General features: G+C 45.9%; 1 protein-coding gene across 1 annotated transcript in view; it reads left to right on the top strand.

Annotated features, from left to right (window-relative positions):
* The first annotated feature begins 2,690 nt into the window (after positions 1-2,690).
* Positions 2,691-26,475, top strand: part of LOC134347473 (beta-1,3-galactosyltransferase 5-like) — a 30,508-nt gene continuing 6,723 nt past the window's right edge. Inside the window, exon 1 of the mRNA XM_063049797.1 lies at positions 2,691-2,905. The gene's annotated coding sequence lies outside the window, so the exon portion shown is untranslated. The remainder of the gene's footprint in view (positions 2,906-26,475) is intronic.

The raw sequence follows: 26,475 nt of genomic DNA, 5'->3' as shown, positions 1-26,475 counted from the left end.
AGGTGGTCGTTGTTCAGAACGGGGAGAAGAATAGGATGGTCGTGGACTATAGCCAGACCATCAATAGGTTCACGCAGCTCACGCGTACCCTCTACCCCGCATCACGGATATGGTCAATCAGATAGCACAGTACAAGGTGTACTCGACCATAGACCTAAAATCCGCTTACCATCAGCTCCCCATCCGCCGAGAGGACCACCATTACACTGCCTTCGAGACGGACGGCAGGCTTTATCACTTCCTGCGTGTCCCCTTCGGTGTCACGAATGGTGTATCTGTCTTCCAGAGGGCAATGGACCGGATGGTGGACCAGTGCCAACTGAAGGCCACGTTCCCATATCTGGATAACATCACCATCTGTGGTCACGACCGGCAGGATCACGACAACAACCTCCAAAAATTTCTCCAAGCGGCCAAATCTTTCAACCTCACCTATAACAAGGACAAGTGTGTATTTGGGACCACCCGACTTGCTATCCTTGGGTGTGTCATGGAGAATGGAGTCATTGGCCCTGACCCCGACAGTATGCACCCCCTGCTGGAACTCCCTCTTCCCAACACCCTCAGAGCCCTCAAAAGGTGCCTGGGCTTCTTTTCATATTACGCCCAATGGGTCTCTAACTATGCAGACAAGGCCCGCCCCCTGGTCAAGTCCACCACATTCCCCCTCTCTGCCGAGGCCCGCGCAGCCTTCAGCCGCATAAAAGGGGACATTGCCAAAGCAGCAATGCATGCGGTGGATGAGGCCATTCCCTTCCAAGTAGAGAGTGACACCTCCGACTTTGCACTGGCTGCTACCCTCAACCAGGCGGGAAGACCGGTGGCGTACTTCTCCCGTACCCTTCAAGGCCCTGAAATTCGGCACTCCGCGGTGGAGAAAGAGGCCCAGGCCATAGTGGAAGCTATTAGGCACTGCAGGCACTATCTCACCGGCAAAAGGTTCACCCTGCTAACTGACCAGCGCTCTGTCGCATTCATGTTTAATAACCAACAGCGGGGCAAAATCAAAAATGATAAAATTCTGAGGTGGAGAATCAAACTCTCCACCTTCAACTATGACATCATGTACAGGCCTGGGAAGCTCAACGAGCCCTCCGATGCCCTATCCCGGGGAACATGCGCCAGCGCGCAGATCGACCGGCTATACGCCCTACATGTAGATCTTTGCCACCCGGGGGTCACCTGGCTTTTCCACTTCATGAAAGCCCGGAACCTGCCTTACTCCCTTGAGGAGTCATGACGATGACCAGGGACTGCCAAGTCTGTGCAGAGTGCAAACCGCACTTCTACTGACCCGAAAAGGCACAACTCATCAAGGCCACCCGCCCCTTTGAGCGACTGAGTGTTGACTTTAAGGGCCCCCTTCCCTCCACCGACCGCAATGTGTACTTTCTTAACGTTATCGACGAGTACTCGCGGTTCCCCTTCGCCATCCCCTGCCCCGACACCACTACCACGTCAGTTATAAAAGCCCTGCGCAAGCTCTTCACTCTGTTCGGATACCCATGCTATATCCACAGTGACAGAGGGCCCTCGTTTATGAGTGACGAGCTGTGCCAATATCTACTGGCTCGGGGTATTGCAACCAGTAGGACCACGAGCTATAATCCCCGGGGGAATGGACAGGTAGAGAGGGAGAATGCCATGGTGAGGAAGGCCACACTCTTTGCCCTCAGGTCAAAGGGACTGCCGGTCTCCCGCTGGCAGGAGGTCCTTCCCGAGGCACTCCACTCCATCCGCTCCCTGTTATGCACGGCCACCAATGCCACCCCTCATGAGCGGCTCTTTTCATTTCCCAGAAAGTCGACCACTGGGACCACCCTACCATCTTGGCTGACGTCCCCGGGGCCAGTGCTGCTCCGGAAACATGCGAGGAGCAATAAATACTCCCCGATGGTCGAGAGGGTTCACTTACTTCATGCGAACCCATAGTATGCCTATGTGGTTTTACCTGATGGGCGGGAGGACACGGTCTCCATCCGCGACCTGGCGCCCGCAGGAGCACCGTCCCCTACCCTGAACACTCCATGGTGACTATTGACCCTGTATCCACCGATATATATACCCACCAGACACCGTGCACTCCAAACCCTACACAGACACCACACGACACTCCCATACCGGGCGCGACGCACACACACGAGGGATTACCGACGCCTAACGTGCTGACACCTCAAATCAGGCGGGAGCCAGCACAACCACCATTGCTGATGCAATCACCACAGGTGCCACGTAGATCACAGCGACGGACTCGACCGCCTGATAGACTTGACCTGTAAATATACTTGTTTTAAATATTGTCAGTCACTTCACCCCGTAGGACTCTTTCTAAAAAGGAGGGGTGAATATGGTAAACTAATATATATTGTGCCACTGCTCCTCCTCTCAGTCCAGATCAGATACTCAGCATGGACGAGGTCCTATTTTACTATTAATAAAAGCCTTTCAGTATTTACTCTACTTCCATCCTTTTGGAGTAATTGATAGTGCATCAGGCCACCCATTTTAATTCCACTTCCCATTCCCATTCCGATATGTCCATCCATGGCCTCCTCCACGGTCGGGATAAGGCCACACTGAGGTTGGAGGAACAACACCTTATATTCCGTTTGGGTAGCCTCCAACCTGATGACACGAACATCGATCTCTCAAACTTCCGGTAATGCCTCCCCCACCCCATTCGGGGTGCGGTTTCTTGTCTGCAAACGATATCCTGCAGTGTCGCGAGTGGCCGCTGACAGGGGTGACTCCAAAGTTTTTTTTATATCTTGCTGATCTTGGCTCGGTTACTGTATTGTCAGTAGGAGGCACTTCAGAAAGCACGGGTGACAGGGGAGCAGATGTCACGGTTACCAATTTCCACTGCGTACACTACAGGACCTGTTTGTGCCACCACGGAGGCGGGGTAACTTTGGTTTATTTAATCGTTCCGTTCTCGTTCTCTCCCCTCGGATTCTTTACTCGCCAAGTCTCCTGCAACCGTTTCCTCGCGGCGTCTTCTTTTCGCGCACCAACGTTACACTGCAGCGCGCAGCCAGCGATGCAAACATGTATTTCGTGCCATTGGGAATAAAACAACAATACCAGGCGAGGCCTTGTCATCTCATAGCCAGTTTTTCTGTTTGTGGTGCTGGGGAGTCGGGTGGTCGTGACTAACACTCGAGACGCGCAGAGGTGAGGAACGAACGGGCCGCTGTGGATTTTACTTGTAAGCACCTACCAACAATGTCCTCTCCCATTACGTTCAGGACCTTACACAGGAATGCTTGACAGCGACCTGTAAGGATCAAAATCTACATGAACACGTACATAACACTTCACTGGTTGGGGAAAGTAACTGCTTCTGAGTATGGTGGTTTTGCCTGGATGCTACGTAATCTACTCCCCGACAGGAGTGGGACAAACAGTCCGTAAGCAGGTCGTGGAATATTTCATGATGTTGCTAGTCTTTTTCCGGCAACTTTCTTTCTATCTACATATATGTATATCCTTGATGGCCGATAGGCTGCACATGAAGTAGTAGTTGCTGTCTCACCACTATATAATTTCCGTGTACGTAAAGTATTATGCTATATTTCATCAAAGTTGCTGGTGAACGCAGCAGGTCAGGCAGCATCTATAGGAAGAGGTGCAGTCGACGTTTCAGGCCGAGACCCTTCGTCAGGACTTCGAAGGAAGAGTGAGGACGCCTGCTGCGTTCACCAGCAACTTTGATGTGTGTTGCTTGAATTTCCAGCATCTGCAGAATTCCTGTTGTTTGCTATATTTCATGTATGCTTGCGTCACAAATGGTTCAAACATTAAGCCTATACTGAGATCTTACATTAAATAGTGAAATACATTTGAAATAGATCACTCTTACAAGATCGCCCCTTCAAGAAATACTGACACCTTCATTTACTTTCGATATTGCACATTGCAACACACTGCTTTCTTCATCTCAGTGACAGTGACGCACTGCTTTGCCCTCATCCTGCTAATTCAGCTTCTTTCTTAACTTTCCACGATGAAGAGTGAGATGATTAACAATGGCCCTTTTGAGGCTATAGTGTACCGACTTTGTCCATCTCACGCATTTTATTAACGTATATCATTGACTAAAGGCTTAGATTTAAACGGTTAGTGTGCTGAAATCCAGCTGCATGCCTCTTCCCGGATACGCGCGAAACATGCTTTAAGTGTCTTTATTCAGATATTAATTCCACGCTTCTCTACAGCATTATGATGATGCGAACTACTCGGTGTACATAAAAAGCACAACTGCGCAGCTTTCAACTCTACACTGAACTTAACAGTCAAGTAATGTAAATTTCGTCCTGCCATTTCATAAAACATTATATATCAGATCATTTCTTCACTGGTTTTATTTTTTCTCATACTTTAGAGTTTTCCTTATCATACCTAATTTCTGAGGTAATTTCCACAACAAGCGGGATTCTAACCTTTTTAATTCCAAACTCCATTCCCATTCTAACAGGTCAATTCATTGTCTCCTCTGCTGCTATGATGTGGCCACTCTCAGACTGGGGAAGCAACATCTCATACTCTGTCTGGGGAGTCTGCAGCCTGATAGCTTAAACATCAATTTCTCTCTGCCCCACCACTTCACTCTTCTTCCATTCCCCATTTTGGCCCCTTCTTATCTCTTCTCACATGCTTATCATCTGGAAGAAGAGTGAAGTGGCCAAAATGGGGAATGGAAGAAGAATGAAGTGGTACCTCCCCCTTCCCTTTCTCCCATTGTCCACTCTCCTCTGCTATCAGATTCCTTCTTATTCAATCCTTTGCCTTTTCCACCTATCACCTCTTACTTCATCCCCACCCTCACCCACTTAGCTTCATCTATCACCATCTATCTTGTACTCCTTCCTACCTACCTGCTTATTCTGGCTTTTCCTTCCTTCTTTTCCAGTCCTGATAAAGGGTCTCAGCCTGAAATGTTGATTTTTAAAAAAATTCCTTTCTATAGATGCTAATTGACCTAATCTCCTGGTGTTGGCGCGTGGCCAAGTGGTTAAGGCGTCGGTCTAGTGATCTGAAGGTTGTTAGTTCAAGACTCAGCCGAGGGGGCGTGTTGTGTCCTTGATCAAGGCACTTAACCACACATTGCTCTGCGATGACACCGGTGCCAAGCTGTATTGGCCCTAGTGCCCTTCCCTTAGACAACATCAGTGGCGTGGAGAGGGGAGACTTGCAGCATGGGCAACTGCCGGTCTTCCATACAACCTTTCCCAGGCCTGCACCCTGGAAAACCTTCCAAGGCGCAAATCCATGGTCTCACGAGACTAACGGATGCCTATATAAAAAAATTGACCTGCCGAGATCCTCCTGCATTTTGAGTATGTTACTCAGGATTTACAGCACCAGCAGAATTTAGTCATAGTCATACTTTATTGATCCCGGGGAAACTGGTTTTCGTTACAGTTGCACCATAAATAATAAATAGTAATAGAACCATAAATAGTTAAATAGTAATATGTAAGTTATGCCAATAAATTATGAAATAAGTCCAGGACCAGCCTATTGACTCAGGGTGTCTGACCCTCCAAGGGAGGAGTTGTAAAGTTTAATGGCCACAGGCAGGAATGACTTCCTATGATGCTCTATGCTGCATCTCGGTGGAATGAGTCTCTGGCTGAATGTACTCCTGTGCCCACCCAGTACATTATGTAGTGGATGGGAGACATTTCTTATGTTTATCATTTCCAGGGTAACTGCATAACAACTAGTTTGCAATGCTCCAATGGGTATCAATTCCTCACCTTGGTCAGGAATTCAGTGGCAGGTTGTCCAATTGCTCTATGCTATATTAGTGCTGGAATGTGTGGCAGTGCTTAGGGGCTGCCCCTGCACATCATCAGATTGCATTGGTTGACAGAAGTGGTCTATTTTGCTCTATGTTTCGATGTGTATGTGATAAATAAAGTAAAAATACAACTGAGCTCACACTGGAGAATGAAACAAAAAGTTGCCTTAGAAAAGCAATGGATATGTTAACTTTTATTGCAAAAGTATTTAAGTGCATGATAAAGCCATTATACTGAAATTATATACTGCATCAAGTATATCATGTGCATTCCTGCTCCATTAACCTAAAGAAGGATTAACAGTTAAGTCTATTAATCCAGCACACTCTGAACTGGCCAGTTTTTCTTGAATAATGGATGGGATTCCTATTAATTCCACAACACTGTGTTTTTATTTAGATATTACACAGCAAAGTAATAAAAAATAAGTTTAAAGGAAGTGTAGGAACAAGGCTCTACTTAGCTTAAATGGAGCATTGAGAACAAACCGAATGAGCTTCGTGGGGATGTGGAAAATAGAATAGGGTGAGTTTCAAAAAAGCAGTGAACCCTGGTGAGGAAAAGGGAGGGTGAAAAAACAGATTCTGTGAGTTTAAGGGAGGGTGTGAACTTGTTGCTCAGTGAGTTTCGAGTTAGGGCAGGAACCGGAGCCCTGGCGTGTCAAGGACTGGAGGGTAGCTGAAGTTATCCACTTATTCAAGAAGGGCAGTAAGGATTAAGTTTGGAAGCTAAAGGCTAATGAGCCTTATGTCAGAATTTGTTGGAGGAGATTCTGAGGGACAGGATATACAATAATTTCACTTGGAAAGGCCATAAGGTATAGGAATAGAATTGTGCTGCCCCAATTGAGTTGAATAGCACCATCCAGAAAGCTTGGTAAACATGCAGGAGAAGGATATGGCAGATCACCATAAGGCAAAGGAACAGAATTATGCCATTCAATCGAGTCTGCTACACCAGTTGATCATGGTTGATTTATTTTCCCTCTCACCTGCATTCTCTTTCCTTCTCCCCATAACTTCTGAAACCCTTACTAATCAAGAACCTACTGTTATGTCCTATACATTTCCTGGCCTGAGTTTCCTCTTTAACCTGTGCTGCAGTTTCCTGGGACACCTTCAATTACCCTGCCATTGCTGGCACCTGCTGAGGTGTGCTTAAAAACAAGGCCACTCCCACTCTCCCTCTCTCCCACTCTCCTTCTCTCCCTCTCCCACTCTCCTTCTCTCCCTCTCGCCCACTCTCCCTCTCCCTCTCTCCCTCTCCCCCTCTTCCTCTCTCCCTCTCCCCCTCTCCTTCTCTCTCCCTCCTACTCTCTCCCTCCCACTTACTCTCTCTCTCTCCCCTCTCCCTCTCTCCCTCTCCTACTCTCCCTCTCCCCCTCCCTCTCTCCCACTCTCCCTCTCTCCCACTTCCTCTCTCTCTCCCCTCTCCCCCTCTCCCACTCTCCCTCTCCCACTTCCTCTCTCCCTCCCCCACTCTCCTACTCTCCCTCTCCCTCTCCAGTCCTGACAAAGGGTCTCGGCCTGAAACGTCGACTGCGCCTCTTCCTATAGATGCTGCTTGGCCTGCTGAGTTCACCAGCAACTTTGATGTATGTTGTCACAGATCTGATTGTGGTTTTTTTTTGGGAGATAACCATGAAAACTGATGAAGGTAGTGTGGCCATGGACTACATAGGGTTCAATAAGGATTTTGAAAAGATCCTGCTTGGTGGGCTAGCACACAAGGTCAAGGTGCAAGAGACCCAATGCATTTTAGCAAACTGGATACCAAATTGATGTAGTGATGAGGCAGAGGCTAGTAGTGGAGGAGGGTCTTTCTGTCTGGAAATCTGTAACCAGTGATGGACCACAAAGATCAATGCTGGGTTAGTTTTAATGGATATACATGACTTGATAGAAAGTAGATTGTCTGATCGGTTAAGTTTGCAAATGACACAATAAGTGGTTTAGTCATAGACTGCAAGAAAAGTTCTCTGTAGGTACAGTGGGAGATAAGCCATTTGGAAAGTTAGGCAGAGCAGTGGCAGATGTGCTCCAGACACATGACATAATGAGTTTTGGAAGTCAAATTTTGTTGGGCAGACGTATAGAGTAAATGGCAGCAACCTTAGAAGAGGGGACAGGCAGAGTGACCTAGGTAAGTCCTTCACTCACTGAAAATGGATAGAAAAAGGAAGTTGGCAAGCGCATAGTAAAAAGGAAGTATGCATGCTTGCCTTCATGGTTAAGAATCACTGAGTACTGTATAAGAATTGGGAAGACATGTTGCAGCTGCACATAGCATCCGTTGGACTTGCTTTGGCTTATTCAGAGGGCACAAGCTCAGAATAGAAGGACATTTAGCCAGGGGGTGGTGAATCAGTGGAATTCTCTGCCCAATAAAGCAGTGGAGGCTACCTCAGTAATTATATTTGAGACAAAGTTGGATAGATTTTTGCATGGTAGAGGAAAAAGGCAGGTAGTTGGTGATGAGTTCATGGCCAGATCAGCCATGATCTTATTGAATGGCGGAGCAGGCTCGATGGGTCAGATGGTCGACTCTTGCTTCTATTTGTTGTTTTCTTATGTTTCCATGCTGTACTTCTCTATTGACTCTATGAATGTTTGTAACAATTCAGTTTGTCCAATTTGAGGTACTGTTTCACAGTTTGTGGGTTTCACATGTACACAGAACATGTGTTTATAAAAACACAACATATGATTTAAAAGATGAAGATACCATGCATCCTCACTGCTTGATCAACCTGACCTATTGCTTTCTCGGAGTTTGCCAATCCACTATTGTAACTCCGACAGAAATCTTTGTGAAGTGGAATTCATGGTTTAAATTTCACAGATTTTTCCCATTTATAAAGGGGTACCCCTAACCCTCTGCCAAGGTTACAGGTGGAGAACCTTGGGAAATTGTTCACTATCAGAATAATATCATCCTGCTGTTTTCTTCCAATGAAGATGAAAAAGAACTCCTTAAGAACTGTGTGCATGTAAAAACTATACTTATACTTGGTTTATACATTTGCATACAGAAAGCTCTCGATCTTGTGAAGATGCCTATTGTTCTTACATAACAAAATTCTTGTTTCTTTACTTCACACAATAAGATATTAACCCACTATGAACTTAGTTGCCACTCAGCTTCGCAAAGTATAAAAAAATCCCATGGTCTGTGATCCAACCTCACAATACAAACTTTACACACTTAGGTAATCTTGAGATAATCCTCAAATCGGTACAAAACTATTTGTAGTCCAACTGCCTCATTCAGATAACCCTCCTTCAATATGGGAAGGCAATAGCTTCAAATCTTTTAATAACTTCATCATTAGCCTTTGTGTTACAGCTAATCTTTTAAAGCATAGCTGAAATCAATAGCACTCTTTTGCTTTTTGAGTGGCATGAGTGCCTTTAGCCTTTGAATGCTATGTTTGTGACAAATTTTCAGAATGCATTCATGGATTGAATATGCGGGCAGAAAAATCCTCAATGTAATTTAATCTGACCAAGAGTGAGATGATGCATTTTGGGTGAGCAAGTAAGGTAGAGCTACAGAATGTGTTAGAGGTTGGAATGTGGCAATAGTGTACAGCAGGGATTCCCAACATGGGGTCAACAGATCCCTTGCATAATGGTATTGGTCCCTGTCATAAAAAAGGTAGGGAACCCCTGATGTATAGCTTCAAGGGAACCCAGATTTTTTTGTAATTTATTCATTTTACCAGATGCTGATATTGCTAACAAGGACATCACTTATTGTCCATCCCAACTGATCTTGAGGAGGTGGTGGTGAACTGCCTACTTGAACACTGCAGTCCTTCTGCTGAACGTATTCCCACAATACCACTGAGTAGAGATTTATACCTAGCAATGAGAACTGAACCGTGATATATTTTCAGGTCAGAATAATGGAATAGAACATACTGTAGAACATTACAGTACAGTACAGGCCATTCAGCTTACGAAGTTGTGCTGACCTTTCAACCTACTCTGAGATCAATCTAACCCTTCCCTCCTTCGTAACCTTCCATTATTTCTGTCATCCAGAAGTTTCTTGAAAAAAAAACCTGTTTCTGACATCTCCCTATACTTCCCTCAAAAACCTTAAATTTTGCACTCTGGTCTTCGCCACTTCTGGCCTGGGAAAAAGTCACTGGCTATCTATGCCTCTTATCGCCTCTGTCAGGTTGCCCCTCATCCTCCTTCGCTCCAAAGAGAAAAGCCCTAGCTCATTCAACTATCTTCATAAGACGTGCTGAGGAAACATCCTGGTAAAACACCTTTGTGCCCTCTCTACAGCTTCCACATTCTCCCTACAATGTGTGATCTGAAAGCAGATTGCAACTGGTGGAGGTCAAGGGTATTAGAGATGCTGTCGGGAGTAACCTAGGTGGGGAACATCAACTGCATTTGGAGATGGTGCAGAATGCTGCCATGATGTGCTGGATGTGGAGGGAAGGTGTGTTGGGGAGTCTACAACCCGGGGACACAGCCTCAGAATAGAGGGGCATCCATTTAGAACTGAGTTGAGGAGGCATTTCTTTCACCAGAGAGTGGTGAATCTGGGGAATTCATTGCAACAGGTGGCTGTGAGGCCAAGTTATTGGGTATATTTATGGCAGAGGTTGATAGATTCTTGGTTAGTCAGGTATGAAGTGATACAGGGAGAAGGCAGGAGATTGTGACTGAGAGGGCAATGCATCAGCCATGATAAAATGGTGGAACAGACTCGATGGGCCAAATGGCCTAACCCTGCTCCTATATCTTATGATTTTATGGTCTTTGTCTGAAAATGCAATTGTGATTTAAGTCAATTATACCGTATTTGATTAAATATTTACACATTCAATCATTTCACTGAGCAAAGCCAAAATAGACGGCAAGGCATTCTAGCTCCGATTAATAATTGCTAAATACACACAGTATAATTTCACCGGAACATGGCCAATGTCCAAAAGAGCATAAAACATGGGAGCAGAATTAGGCTATTCAAACCATCAAGTCTGCTCCACTACTTCATCATGACTGAATCCTGATTCCAGTCAACCCCATACACCTACCCTCTCGCCATATCCCTTCATGCCCCGACTAATCAGAAATCTATCAACTTCCGCTTTAAATATACTTGGACTTGGCCTCCACCAGTCTGTGGCAGAGCATTCCAGATTCACCTCTTTATTTCTGTTCTAAAAGGTTGCCCCTCAATTTTGGGGCAGTGCCCTCTAGTTCTGCATACCCCCACCATAGGAAACATCCTCTGCACATCCACCTCATCAAGTCCTTTCAACATTCAGTAGGTTTCAATGAGACCCCCATGCATTCTTCTACGTTCCAGTGAGTACAGGCCCAAAGCTGCCAGATGCTCCTCATATGTTAACCCCTTCATTCCCGGAATCATCCTAGTGTACCTCCTCTGGACTCTCCAATGACAATACATCCTTTCTGAGATAAGGGGCCCAAAACTGTTGACAATACTCCAAGTGCACCCTGACTAGTCACTTATAAAGCTTCAGCATTATCTCCTTATTTTTATATTCCATTCCCCTTGAAATAAATGCCAGCATTACAATTGCCTTCTTTACCACAGCCTTAACCTAGGTATTAACCTTCTGAGAGTCTTGCACGAGGACTCCTAAGTCCTTTTGCACCTCTAATGTTTGAATTTTCTCCCCATTTAGATAATAATCTACACTATTGTTCCTTTTACCAAAATGCATTAACATACATTTCCTAACACTGTGTTCCATCTGCCATTTTTTTGCCCATTCGTCCAATTTGTCTAAGTCCTGTTGCAAATGCATTGCTTCCTCAGCACTACCCACACCTCCACCTTTCTTCATATCATCCACAAACTTTGCCACAAAGCCATCAATTCCACTACGTAAATCATTGACAAAGAATGTGAAAAGTAGCAGTCACAGTACTGACCCCTGAGGAACACCACTTGTCACCGGCAGCCAAGCAGAGAAGGCTCACTTTATTCCCACTCGCTGCCTCCTGCCTGTCAGCCATTCCTCTATCCATGCCAGTATATTTCCTGTAACACCATATGGTTTTATCTTGTTAAGCAGTCTCATGTAAGGCACCTTATTAAATGCCTTCTGAAAATCCAAGTAAATGACATCCACTGCCTCTCCTTTGTCCTCCATGCTTGTTACTTCTTTGTATAATTCCAAGAGATTTGTCAGGCAAGATTTCCCTTTACAGAAGCCAAGCTGTCTTTGACTTATTTTATCATTGGTCTCCAAGTATCCTGAAATATCATCCTTAATAATGGACTCCAATACTTTCCCAGCCACTGAGGTTAGGCTAACTGCCCTATAATTTCCTCTCTTTTGTCTTCCTCCCTTCTTAAAGAGTGGAGTGACATTTGCAATCTTCCAGTCCTCCGGGACCATGCCAGAATCAAGTGATTCTTGAAAGATCATAACCAATGCATCCGTTATCTCTTCAGCAACCTCCTTCAGAACTCTCAGATGTAGTCCATCTGGTCCAAGTGGCTAATCCCCCTTAAGACCTTTCAGTTTGCCTAGCACTTTTTTCTTTGTAATAGAAATGGCACTCACTTCTGCTCCCTGACACTCATGGACCTCTGGCTCACAGTTAGTGTCTTCCACAGTGAAGACTGAAGCAAAGTACTTATTAAGTTCATCTGCCATTTCTTTGTCCCCCATTACTACCTCACCAGCATCATTTTCCAGTGGTCCTGTATTAACTCTCTCCTCCCTTTTATTCTTTATATAACTGAAAAAACTTTAAGTATCCTGTTTTGTATTATCAGCTAGTTTGCCCTCATATTTCATTTTTGTCCCTCCTTATAGCTTTTTTAGTTGCACTTTGTTGAATCTTAAAAACTTCCCAATCATTCAACTTCCCACTCACTTTAGCTACCTTATATACCCTTTGCTCAGTTTTAATGCTTAACTTAATCCTTAACTTCTCTTCTCAGCCACGGTTGTCCAGCCCTGCCATTTGAGAATTTCTTCTGTGAGACACATCTATCCTGCGGCTTGTGCACTATTCCCAGAAACTTCAGCCACCACTGTTCTGCCATCATCCTCACCAGCATCGCCCTCCAATGCACCTGGGCAAGCTCCTCTCTGATGCCTCTGTAATCCCCTTTATTCTATTGTGATTCCCTTTATTCCACTGCAATGTCCTCTAATAAAAAGTTGGAACTTGGGTGCACTCAATGAATTATTAACAGACGCACTCATCCCTGAGACAACAGGCCAGGTCTTTTGTTTCCAAACAATTAGTTTATTGATCATTACAGAATGTCTCTTCTCCAGCCCTTTACCTTTCCCACCTACCTGGCTTCACCTATCACCTTCCAGCTAGCTTCCTTTCCCTCCCCCCACCTTTTCACTCTGGCATCTTACCCTTTCCTTCTCAGTTCCATTGAAGGATCTTGGCCCGAAACGTCAACTGTTTAATATTTTCCATAGATGCTATCTGGCCTGCTGATTTTGTGTGTGAAACCACAGAGCAGTTAGCTTGACATCTGTCATAAGAAGTATGTCAAATGCAATCATTAAAGATCAAGTCAAGTATATTGTCTTTTTGACCATAAGCTGCTGGTACAGTACACAGTAAAAACGAAACAATGTTCCTCCAGGGCCCTGGTGCTACATGAAACAACACAAAACCACACTAGACTAAGTGAGACAACAGAAGGCTACACTAGACTACGTAAAGTAACATAAAAACTGCACTAGACTACAGACCTGCACAGGACTACATAAAGTGCACAAAACAGTGCAGGGCAGTACAATAATTAATAAACAAGACAATAGGCACAGTAGAGGATGAATTACAATATGATAATAAATGATGTAGATGTCAGTCTAGACTCTGAATATTGAGGAGTCTGATGGCTTGGGGGAAGAAACTGTTGCACAGTCTGGTTGTGAGAGCCCGATTGCTTCAGTACCTTTTGCTAGATGGCAGGAGGGAGAAGAGTTTGTGTGAAGGGTGCGTGAGGTTCTTCACAATACTGTTAGCTTTGTGGGTGCAGCGTGTGGTGTAAATGTCTAATAGCGGGAAGAGAGACCCCAATGATCTTCTCAGCTGACCTCACTATCCGCTGCAGTGTCTTGCGATCCGAGACGGTGCAATTCCCGAACCAGGCAGTGATGCAGCTGCTCAGGATGCTCTCAATACATCCTCTGTAGAATGTGGTGAGGATGGGGGCGGGGGTGGTGGGAGATGGACTTTTCTCAGCCTTTGCAGAAAGTAGAGACGCTGCTGGGCTTTCTTGGCTATGGAGCTGGTGTTGAGGGACCAGATGAGATTCTCCGCCAGGTGAACACCAAGAAATTTGGTGCTCTTAACGATCTCAACGGAGGAGCCGTCGATGTTCAGAAGTAAAATCATATTTGAACAATGTATTGGAGTTCTTTGGAGAAGTTTGGCTCCTGGGCAGTGTTTTGTACTGCGTGTGGGATGTGGTAAATCTAGGAGCTGCAGTCTCCCAGATAAACACATCTGGAGGAACTGGAGCTGCAGCCTGATGACCTTCAACATACGGGAGAATGACGAGGTGATAGAAAGGAGCTACAGGGAGGTAGTCACCCCTAGCTTACAGGAGACCGGTAACTGGGTGACTGTCAGGAGAAGGAGGGGAAATGCACAGCCAATGCAGAGTACTCCTGTGGCTGTTCCTGTCAATAATAAGTAAACCACTTTAGATACTGTTGACAGGCACGACCTACCAAGGGGGAGCCACATTGACTGTATCTCTGGCTCTGAATCTGTTGCTGTGGCTCAGAAGAGCAGAGAGGTGAAGAGGTCTGCAGTGTTGATAAGAGATTAGTCAGAGAAACAGAGCTGAGGTACTGTGGGCGTGATAGAGACACCCAGATGGTATGTTGCCTCTCTGCTGCCAGGATCAGGATGCCTCGGATTGTCCCATGGCATTCTCAAGGGCGAGGGTGAGCAGCCCACCAAGTAGTCTTGGTACATACTGTATTGGCACTAGTGACATAGGTAGACAAAGAGAGGTGGTCCTGAAGAGAGATTTTAGGGAGCTAAGTAGAAAGCCAAGAAACAGGACCTCCAGGGTAGTAATCTCTGGATCGCTGCCTGTGTCACGTGCCACTGAGGGTAAGAATCAGATGAATTGGAAGGTGAACGCATGGCTGAGCAACTATTGTAGGGTACAGGCATTCAGACTTACGAATCATTGGGATCCCTTCTAGGGAAGGTATGACCTATACAAAAGGGACGGGTTACACCTGAATCTGAGGGATTCCAATATCCTTGCTGGCAGGTTGACTAAAGTTGTTCAGGTGAGATTAAACTAATTTGGCAGGGGTTTGGGAACCACAGTAATAGAGCTAAAGATGAGGTAGTTGGGTTACAACAGAGGCAATGTGTAGTGAGACTCCTAGCAAGGAGAGGTTGTTGATAGGACAAAATTAGTCAACAGGATGAGTTGCAACGTAAAAGGCAGACAAAATCGAAAAGGCTGAACACAGGACAAAAGGTGTTATATTTGAATGTGCGCAGTATATGGAATAAGGTCGATGAACTTGTAGCACAGGTACAGATTTTCTAAGCCTTGCTGAATCACGGCTGAAAGAAAATTATAGCTGGGAGCTTAAAGTCCAAGGTTGTCTGAGTCAGTTAAAATAGGTAATGGTATCTTTCAAGGAAGTGTCATTAGTCCAGTTCTTTTTAATGTCATGATAAATGATATCTTTGATTAGGTAGGGACAGGATTTGGCAAATCATTGTTTGCAGACGATGGTACAATCTGGAAAAGAGGAAGGAACATCAAGTATATATTAAGGCAGGTACAAAAGGCTTTAAGATCAGTTGAAAACTGGGCTAATAAATGGGGTTTCAGGATTTCTCCTTCCAAGTCCAAATACATGATTTTTGGCTTTAGAAGAAAGATTCCTGATTGTGAATTGTGTCTATATGATTCTCCACTAGAAAGAGGTGTTCAAGTTTTTAGGTGTCTGGTTTGATGAAAGACTTACTTGGAGGGTTCATATAGATAAAACAATTGGAAAGTGTGAGAAAGTTTTAAATGTTATGAGAAGTATTGCTGGATGCAACTGGGGAGCAGGGCAGGAAACTATGTACTTAATATATCTAGCTATGATTAGATCAGTTATAGATTATGGTTGTATTGTTTATGGTTCTGCTGCTATGGCAGTGCTTGGAAAATTAGACACTGTGCAGTTCAAAGTACTTAGACTATGTTGTGGAGCTTTTAGAACAACATCAGTCCCGGCATTATGTGTGGAGATGGGAGAAGTGCCTCTACATTTAAGATGAATTCAGCTGGCCCTGCAGTATTGGGCAAAACTAAATGGATGCAATCACAGCTGTCCATCAAAGTGTCTTTTGCAGGGGAAGTCGGAGCACCAAAGTAAAATTAAAAGATATCCATTTTTAGATTTGGTTAATAACTGGGCTGTGAAATTGAAACTGACTGAGGAAGACATAGTTTGCCAAATTTGCTTGCCACCCATCCCTTTTTGGCTCTTTCCAGAACCAGAAGTAGACCTATTTCTCCTTTTTCAGCTTAAAGGAAGCAGTGCAATTTCATCAGCGTTGATCACAAATAAATATTTAAATAATAAATGGGGATCTTATCTGAAGATTTTTACTGATTGCTCAGTGGACCCAGAGAGCAGTAGGGCAGGATTTGGGATGTATGTGTCTCAACTTGGAGTTAAGATTGGTCACCGGGTTTCAGATGGTGTTTCTGTCTTTGCAACAGAATTATTAGCAATCCTCTGGGCCTTATGGTGGATAGAAGACTCGACCACATAGGGTTATCATCTGTTCGGATTCTGCTGCTGACTTAGAGTCTATAAAAGGGAGTAAATCAAAAGCTCGTCCTGATATAGTTATTGAGATTCTCTTAGTGTTGTTTCGAGTAGGGAAGATGGGTTTGTTAGATTTTCATGGATACCTGGGCATGCTGGGTTGGAGGGAAATGAAATTGTGGATGGCATTACAAAGACTTCCTTACAGAGCAGGCAAGTAGAAATTAGAGTTCCCCTAGGCAGAGCAGAATTGAAAAGTAGGATTAAAAAAGGTATAGCAAAGAAGTGGCAGGAGGATTGGAAAAATGAATTAAGGGGCAGGCATTATTTTTCTAGTCACCCACTAGTTAAAAAGGTCTCAGACTGTTACCTTTTAAGTCGTAGAGATATGGTGAAATTTACAAAACTTAGGTTGGGGCATTGTGGGCTAAACTATTATTTAAAGATAATAGGAAAACATCCCACTGGATTATGTGACTGTGGTAGTCCAGAGACTGTCCAGTATGTTTTGCTGAGCTGTAATCGATACAAAATTGAAAGAAGCATGCTGTTCAAGAGGCTATCTGGCTTAAATTTATTTTGGTTTTCTATTCAATCTTTGTTTAGCCATCAAGAGAATCAACATTTGATTGAAGAGTCTATCATTCAGTTTATACGTGAGACTAGGTTGTATTGGAGAATTTGAGTTCCTTGAAGTTCTGTAATTAATTATACATCCTGTGGAGGGCAGTAATATGCCTAGATGCATCTAAACAGGAGGAGGAGGAGGAGGGGAGGAGGAGGAGGAGGAGGAGGGGAGGAGGAGGAGGAGGGGAGGGGGAGGAGGAGGAGGAGGAGCAGAGGACGAGCAGGAGCAGAGGAGGAGAAGGAGGAGGGGAGGAGGAGGAGGAGGGGGAGGAGGAGAGGAGGGGGAGGAGGAGGAGGGGAGGAGGAGGAGGAGGGGAGGAGGAGGAGGGGAGGAGGAGGAGGGGAGGAGGAGGAGGAGGGGGAGGGGAGGGGGAGGGGGAGGGGGGAGGAGGAGGGGGGAGGAGGGGGAGAGGGGGGAGGGGGAGGAGGGGGAGAGGGGGGGAGGGGGAGGAGGGGGAGAGGGGGGGAGGGGGAGGAGGGGGAGGAGGGGGAAGGGGAGGAGGAGGAGGGGGAAGGGGAGGAGGAGGAGGGGGAAGGGGAGGAGGAGGAGGAGGGGAGGAGGAGGAGGGGAGGAGGAGGAGGAGGGGAGGAGGAGGAGGGGAGGGGGAGGAGGGGAGGGGGAGGAGGGGAGGGGGAGGAGGGGGAGGAGGGGGAGGAGGGGGAGGAGGGGGAGGGGGGGAGGAGGGGGAGGAGGGGGAGGAGGGGGAGGAGGGGGAGGGGGAGGAGGGGGAGGAGGGGGAGGAGGGGGAGGAGGGGGAGGAGGGGGAGGAGGGGGGGAGGGGGAGGGGAGGAGGGGGAGGGGAGGAGGGGGAGGGGGGGAGGGGAGGAGGGGGAGGGGGAGGGGGAGGGGGAGGGGGAGGGGGAGGGGGAGGGGAGGAGGGGGAGGGGGAGGAGGGGGAGGAGGGGGAGGGGGAGGGGGAGGGGGAGGGGGAGGGGGAGGGGGAGGGGGAGGAGGGGAGGAGGGGGGGAGGGGAGGGGGAGGGGGAGGGGGAGGGGGAGGAGGGGGAGGGGGAGGGGGAGGGGGAGGAGGGGGAGGGGGAGGGGGAGGAGGGGGAGGGGGAGGGGGAGGGGGAGGGGGAGGGGGAGGAGGGGGAGGGGAGGAGGGGAGGAGGGGGAGGGGAGGAGGGGGAGGGGAGGAGGGGGAGGGGAGGGGAGGAGGGGGAGGGGAGGGGAGGAGGGGGAGGGGAGGGGAGGAGGGGGGAGGGGAGGGAGGGGAGGAGGGGGGAGGGGGGAGGAGGGGGGGAGGAGGGGGGGAGGAGGGGGGGAGGAGGGGGGAGGGGGAGGAGGGGGGAGGAGGGGGGAGGAGGGGGGAGGGGGAAGGGAGGAGGGGAGGAGGGGGAGGGAGAAGAAGAAGAAGAAGAAGAAGCTTTATAAAGAACTGGTGAGGCCTCACTTGGAGTACTGTGAGCAGTTTTGGGACCCTTATCTTCGAAAGGATGTGCTGGAACTGGAGAGGGTTCAAAGGAGGTTCACACAAATGATTCCAAGATTAAATGGAACGTGAAGACTGTCTGATGGCTCTGGGCCTGTATTTACTGGAATTCAGAAGCATGAAGGGTGACCTATCGAATGGTGAAAGGCCTTGTTATAGTGGATGTGGAGAGGATATCTCCTATGGTGGGAATGTCTAAGATAAAATAGCCTCAGAATAGAGGGCTGTCCTTTTAGAATGGAGATGAGGAGGAATTTCTTTAGACAGAAAGTAGTGAATCTGTGAAATTTTTTGCCACAAGCAGCTGTGGAGGCCAAGTCTTTATGTATATTTAAGGCAGAGACTGATAGATTCTTGATTGGTCAGGGCATGAAGGGATATGGGGGGGCAGGAGATTGGGGCTGAGAGGAAAATTGCATCAGCCATGATGAAATGGCAGAGCAGACTTGATGGGCCAAATGGCCTAATTCTGCTCCTATATCTTATGGTCTAAGTAACATGTGCTCTGGATAAAGGAGAACCAGTGGGTGTACTACACATGGGTTTCCAGAGGTCATTAGTTAAAATGTGGCAATTGCAGCAGATGAAGTCCTATTGTGGAGGAGGTAATTTGTTAGCACAGGCTGTATATGAAACAACAGAGGGCCTTTTCCTTTGGCAAAACAAATGTTGTGGCAGAGACCTTGAGCAAGAGCTCAACTTTTGCAGTTGCTGTTAATAACAAATATGCTGGCACCAAATGTGGGTTTGCTAAGTTTACTAATTATACTTTTTGGAAACTAAGTTATGAAGAAGATACCTTCCCCCTCATCTGGTTTCACCTTTTTCATTCTAGCTTGTTGTCTTTCCCCTCCCCCACCTTCTTATTCTGGAATCTTCCCAGTTCCTTAGGAAGGGTCTCGGCCCGAAACGTTGGCTCTTTATTCCTCTCCATAGATGCTACCTGACCTGGCAATTCCTCCAGCATTTTATGTGTATTGCTCTGGATTTCCAGCATCTGCAGAATCTCTTGAGTTATAGATATGTTAACATGCCGTGGCCCTTGCACCTTTGCCTTCCTCCACTGCATATTCTTTGTAAGTGTAGCATTTTATTCTGCATTTTGCCATATTATGTACGGCGATGTATTTAGTTTCAGAGATATGTATGCATGTGTCGCGAAACATTGAGTTATGAGCGAAGGAAAAGAGACTGGAATCACTCGGTACCAGGTGCAAGGGCGGTCATCAAATATCTCCAAAATCAAACATTAGCAAAAATAGCAATAAAGAAACGGCCAAATTTTACATTTAAAAATCTACCAGTAAACACAATAGTTTCATCGTGTGTGAACTCACGGCAGCTCGATCAGTGTCCTGCTGAGAGCGAACCACCATGTTCTTGAGGCACCAGCAACAGACCATCTTTAAGTACTTAACTCCAGATTACAACTGAGTCACTCCCAACGTAGTTACGATTATATTACAAAATAAACGGAACGATCTCCCTTAAATACAGTATACAAACAATAAATGCCCATCATCTGTGCATCCCCATTACGACAGAAGTGGAATATTCTACCGCGGATGGCGGGAAAGCGCCATAAAGCCAACCCCATTATAACAATATACCGGGCGGGGCGGGGCGGGGCGGGGGGGAGAGGCATTGAGGTGCGTACCGGCAACAGAATCAGCGGTAATATCACCGGCATGTGTCGTGAAATTGTGTGTGTGTCTGTGTCTGTGTCTGTGTGTGGTTTACCGAGCACTCTCCATCACCACAGGACATACAAATCAAACCCTCTCACTGGATCTCGTTACATGTCACATTAATAAACCAATTAGCAAATGCTAATTAAGTAGGCAAAAGGTCTCTCAAATAGAGTATAATGGTGAAAAACAAATATGGAATTGTACATTTTGGCAAAAAAAATTAAAGATGTACGTTACTTGAATGATGAGAAATTGCAGGAGCTTTGCAGAAGGATCTGTGCATCCCATTGCATGTTTCACCAAAGGGTCGCTTGCAAGTACACAATGTGATTAGCAAAGCTAAGAAAACCTTTATTACTTATTGGCAGGGAAAATAGTATAAAATAGGGAGATAATTCTTCAGGCACCTGGTGCAGTGTCGGTCTGGTTATTTAAGGAAATGTTGGAAGCAATTCAGAGGAGGATAATCAGTGTGATACCTTGAATGGGCAGCTCATCCTATGAAGAATGTTTGTTCAGACTAAGCAGGGTGATAGGGTGTATGGAAATGATGTTTCATTGCAGGACAATATAGGAAAGGGGTGACTACAAATGAATGACTGACTATTTAAGACATTTATTTTCTTTCAGTCTTTGAAATACTCTTCCTCAAAGATTGTTTTAAGCAAAGACTTTGTATACTGAGCTAAATAGAAGCTGACTAAGCAAGAGGGTGGGACTGAAACAAAACCATGATTAGAGAAGGCTGTTGGGTTGAGTTTGCAAACAATTCAGCCACTAACTTATTAAATGGTAGAGCAGATTTGACGGGCCGAGTGGTCTACTTCTGCTCCTAATTTACATGTTGTTTGTTTGCTTGTTCATTCTAAATGCCTGCTCAGAAAACATTGTATCTACCTTCAGTCTATGTTATTTTTCAAACAAGGTTTATTGACTAGTAGATCTTTGGGAGCTTAAAGGGAATAAGGGGCTATTTATTTTGCAACTATTCATGGAACATAGACCAGTACAGCACAGGAACAGGCCATTCAGCCCACAATGCTCTGCCGAACCGGCTGAAAAGCAAATCATATACACCTAAACACTAATCCCTCCTACCTAAACAATGTCCATATCTCTTGATCTTCTTTACATCTATGTGTCTACCCAAACACCTTTTAAAAGCCGCTAATGTATTTGCCTCTACCACCATACCAGGCAGAGCATTCCAGACATCTGTGACCCTCTGAGTAAAAAACTTAACCCTCGCATCTCCGTTGAACCTATCCCCTCTCACCTTCAATGCATGCCCTCTGGTATGAGACATTTCAAGCTGGGAAACAAATACTCCCTGTCTACTCTATCTAGGCCTCTCATAATCTTATAAACCTCAATGGGATCTCCCCTCAGCCTCTGCCGCTCCAGAGAAAACGACCCAACTTTATCCAGCTTCTCTTAGAGCACATGCCCTCTAAACTAGGCAGCATCCTGGTAAACCTCTTCTGTACCTCTCCAAAGCCTCAACATCCTTCTTATAGTAGGGCGATCAGAACTGTATGCAATACTCCAGGTGTGGTCTAACCAGAAATTTATAAAGTTGCAACGTAACCTCTTGACTTTTGAATTCAATCCTCAACTAATAAAAGCAAGCATTCCATAAGCGTCCTTAACCACCTTATCGACCTGTGCAGCGACACTCAAGGAGCTATGAACTTGGATCCCAAGATCTCTCTGCTCAGCAACACTGTTAAGGGTCCTGCCAATCTTCTACACCATCCACAACTCCACCAATCTTGATATCATCTGCAAATTTACTAATCCATCGGTCACATCTCGTTATCGGTGTGGGTAGGCATGCCCGACGAGGGTCCCCAGTTGGTACAAAACAGATGGTAAGCTGCAACAGCACGTTAGTGCAGGGGGTTTATTTAGTGCCAGGTGAAAAAAAAACAAAAGCTGCCCAAAAGTTGTGAAGAAAAAGGTACTTACAAATAAACAAATGAAAACAAAAATATACAAAAATTTACAAAGACACAGAGGCTTTCTCCATGACACACTTTATCTTTAACTTTACAATATAACTATTCACCAGCTGTCAAATCCAACCTCCACACCCCTCAGCAAATCCAAACTGAGAGATTAAATCTGTAGAGTGTGGTGTGACTCCCAGGCATTATTTTTAAGGACGCTCCAGACTGTCTCTCGGGTCTTTTGGAGCTGTTCTGCTGTCTACAAACTGATGTACCAGTGTGAGTGAAAATAAATGAAACTGTTTGGAATGCCTGTGTCTAGAATCCTTATTTTTATGAGTTATAAACCAGTAGAGCACGTTAACTGAAGGAATTGTTTTGATAAACCAAGCTAGCGATTGTTTTACTGTTGGCGTGTGTGAATGGTGAACTCTCAAGAACTGCAGAATGGGAGGGCAAAGTGTTATCTATTGGGTAAACTAGACAAAGGACAGAACGAGGAGGAGTGACTAACCAGGCAAAGGAACAAGGTTAACAGGAGAATTAGCAATGCCTATCAGTTCTGTCACACCATCCATTAACATTTTCATCCATATACATCGCAAACAGCAGAAGTCCCAGCACAGATCCCTGAGGAACAGACCTCCAGGCCAAATGTCCCTTCTGTCTTCTATGCGTAAGGCAGTTCTGAATCCAAACAGCTAATTCTCTGCAAACTCCACGCATCCTAATCTTCTGGATTAGCCTTCCATGAGGGACTTTGTCTAAAACCATACTAAAATCCATGTAGACAACATCCACTGCCCTACTCTCATCAATCTCTCGTGTCACCTTGTCAAAGATCTCTATTAAGTTGGTAAGACACAACCTGCCCCACGCAAAGCCATGCTGACTCTCCCTAATTAGGCCATGCTCTACTGAGGTACATTTACCACCATACCAGGAAGCACATTCAAGGCATGGAGTTTCCAAATGCTCATACTGTATATCCTATCCCCAAGAACTTTCTCCAGCAATTTCCCTATAACTGATGTGAGAATCTCCGGTCTCAGGAGAAGATGGCGGCGTGACGCAGCACGCAAGGCCTCTTTGATGATGAGTATCTATTACCTATCAAGTAGGATGCCGTGCACAATTCTGATTTGATGGAGGCAGACGTGAGAGCACAGAGGAACATCTGGTGAAACTTCTGAAATGCCTGTTTCGCTGCCGCCGCTACTGTGTGATCCAAAATCTCCGGAGGGGAAGGCCCCGAGTCCTCAGCTTTGCTTGTTGCTCGGCAGCCGGGGGCGGGGTTGAAGCACTTGGCAGAGATGGTGCTCGGTGCTCGGTGTCGGAGGGCTGGTCGCAGGCTCAAAGTTTTCGGACGGACTTGCATCAGCAAGTTGCGGCGCTGGAAGCTCATGGCAGGGAGAGTTTCTCCCTTCTACCGTCTGCGTGAGGTGTTGGGGCTTTCGGGACTTTGAGACTTTTTTTTACCGTGCCCATGGTCTGCTCTTATCAAACTACAATATTGTTTTGCGCTGTTGTAACTATATGTTATAATTATGTGGTCTTTGTCAGTTTTAGTCTTGGTCTGTCTTGTGTTTCTGTGATATCATACTGGAGGAACATTGTATCATTTTTAATGCATGCATTTCTAAATGACAGTAAACGAGGACTGAGTGTCCCCATAATCTAATTTATAGTTCCCAGGATTTTCCCTTGTTCCCTTCTTAAATAGGGGTACAATAGTAGTCACTCATCAGACCTCTGGGACCTTGCCTGTGGGTAGAGAGGACATAAGATACTAGTCAAGGCCCCAGCAATCTCAACTGTTGCCTTCTTCAATAACTTGGCGTAAGTCCCATCAGGCCCTGGGGACTGATCCAGCCTAATACTCATTAGGAGGCCCAACACATCCTCCTCCTTCACCTCAAAATGCCCTAAAATATTTATACACTCACCACTGATCTTCTGGTCCTCCATCTCCATTTCCTTGGTAAGTACTGAAGCAAAGTGCTCATTAAGTACCTTTCTCACATTATCCACATCCAAGCATATGCTCCCCCATTTATCCTTGAGTGGTCCCACCTTCTCCCTAGTTATTCTCTTGCTCTTGATGTATGCGTAGAATGCCTTGGGATTCACCTTAATCCTTCTTGCCAACGACTTTTCACGGCACCTCCTGGCTTTCCTAATTTCCTTCTTTAGTTCTTTTTTAGCTTCTTTATGACTCTCGTGTGCTTCGTTTGATCTTAACTTCCAAAGGTTTGCATACTTTGACTTTTTCTTCATGACTAAATTCATCACCTCTCTGGACACATCCCTATCCTTCCTTCTAACAGGAATTCTGTGCAATTGATCTTTAAACACCCTTCACATGTCTGATGTGGACATGCCAGAAAAAAGGCATTTTCAATTAACTTCTTAGATCCTACTTAATGCCCTCATAATTTGCCCTATTCCAATTTAAAGCTATCCCGCAAGAACCATGCCTATCCTTATCAATAGCTATCCTGAAAGTTCAGAAGTTGTGGTCACTGTTCTCAAATTGCTCCCCCACAGAAAGGTCAGTCACCTGGCCAGGCTCATTCCCCAACAGCAGGTCCAGGTCCTTTAGTTGGACCATCCACATATTTATTTAACAAAACCTTCTTGGATACAGTTAACAAATTCTGTCCCCATCTAACCCCCTTACACCAAGAAGGTCCCAGTTTATATTAGGGAAGTTGAAATCCCCCTTGACAACAACCCTATTGTTTTTACACATTTTCTTAATCTGATTACACATCTGTTCCTCAGTGTCCCAGTGGCTATTTGGGGTCTGTAGTACTACCCCATCAGTGTGATTGCATCCTTCCTTTTCCTGAGTTCCACCCAAATGGATTCTGTCTGACCCCTCCATTATGTCTCCCTGAGTGCATCTGTGATATTTCCCTGATTAGTAGTGCAACTCCCTCCCCGCCGCCCCCCACATTTTTACCTTCTCCTCTGTCTTTTCTAAAACTTCAAAAACCTGGTACATTAATCACCCATTTCTGTCCCTCTCTCAACCAAGTTTCAGTAATGGCTAAAGCATTGTAGTTATATGTACTGATCCATGCTCTTAAGTTCATCACCCTTCCTCATAATACTACCATTTAAATAAACACACTTCAATCTATCCGACTCATCATACCTGTAATTTCGATTTTACCTTTCAGTAGTTTCCCTGACATCTACCTTCCGGTCCAATCCTTCCCTTACTGTCCTATGGTTCCAGTTCCTAGCCCCCTGAAAAACCAGTAGTTTAAACTCTCCTGAGAAGCATCAGCAAATCTTCCGGCCAGGATATTGGTCAGGTGCAATCTGTCCCCCTTGTACAGGTCACACACTTCCTCAAAAAAGGTTCCAATGATCCATGAACTTGAAACCCTGCCCCATGCATCATCTCCTCAGCCACTCATTCATCCGTGCTGTCACCCCATTCCTCCCTGCACTAGCCCGTGTCACAGGGAGTAACCCGGAGATTACTACCTTTGAGGTCCTTCTCTTCAGCCTCTTTCCTAACTTTATATGTTTACTGTGTAGGACCTCTTCCCCTTTTCTGCCGATGTCATTGGTGCCGATAGGCACCACTACCTCTGGCTGTACCCCCTCCCTCTTGAGAATACCTTAGCCGCTCCAGTACATCATAGACCTGAGCACCCCGGAGGCAAAGCACCATCTTGGTGTCTCTTTTGTGGCCACAGAATCCCCTTTCTGTCCCCTTAACTATTGAATCCCCTTTAACTACCACAATGCCTGACTTTACCCTTCTCTGTTGAGCCTCAGAGCCGGCCACAGCGCCATCAGTCTGGCTTCTGCTACCATGCTCTGATGGGTCATTATCCCCCCAAAGGGGTATACTTGTTGCTGAGGGGAATGGCCACAGGGGAGCCCTGCACTGACTTCTTAATCCCCTTACCTCTCCTGGCGGTAACCCATCTACTGTCTGAAGCCCGTACTCTGGGTGTGACCACCTCTTCAAAAGTCTCGTCCTATAATATATTCAGTCTCCCAAATAATCCTGAGTATATCCAACTCCCTGACCCGGCCAGTCAGGCGCTGAATTTGACTGCATGTCCCACAGATGTTGTCATCAGGGAAGCCATCAGGCATTCTGAATTCCCACATCTGACAGGAGGAGCATTCCATCCTGACCACTCTGTGCTGAAATAAAAAG

This window comes from Mobula hypostoma, chromosome 6 (assembly GCF_963921235.1).
Source record: "Mobula hypostoma chromosome 6, sMobHyp1.1, whole genome shotgun sequence".
In the NCBI taxonomy this organism is placed as follows: domain Eukaryota; kingdom Metazoa; phylum Chordata; class Chondrichthyes; order Myliobatiformes; family Myliobatidae; genus Mobula; species Mobula hypostoma.
The sequence above is the reverse complement of the archived record's forward strand: the minus strand, read 5'-3'. Positions and strand labels throughout refer to the sequence as shown.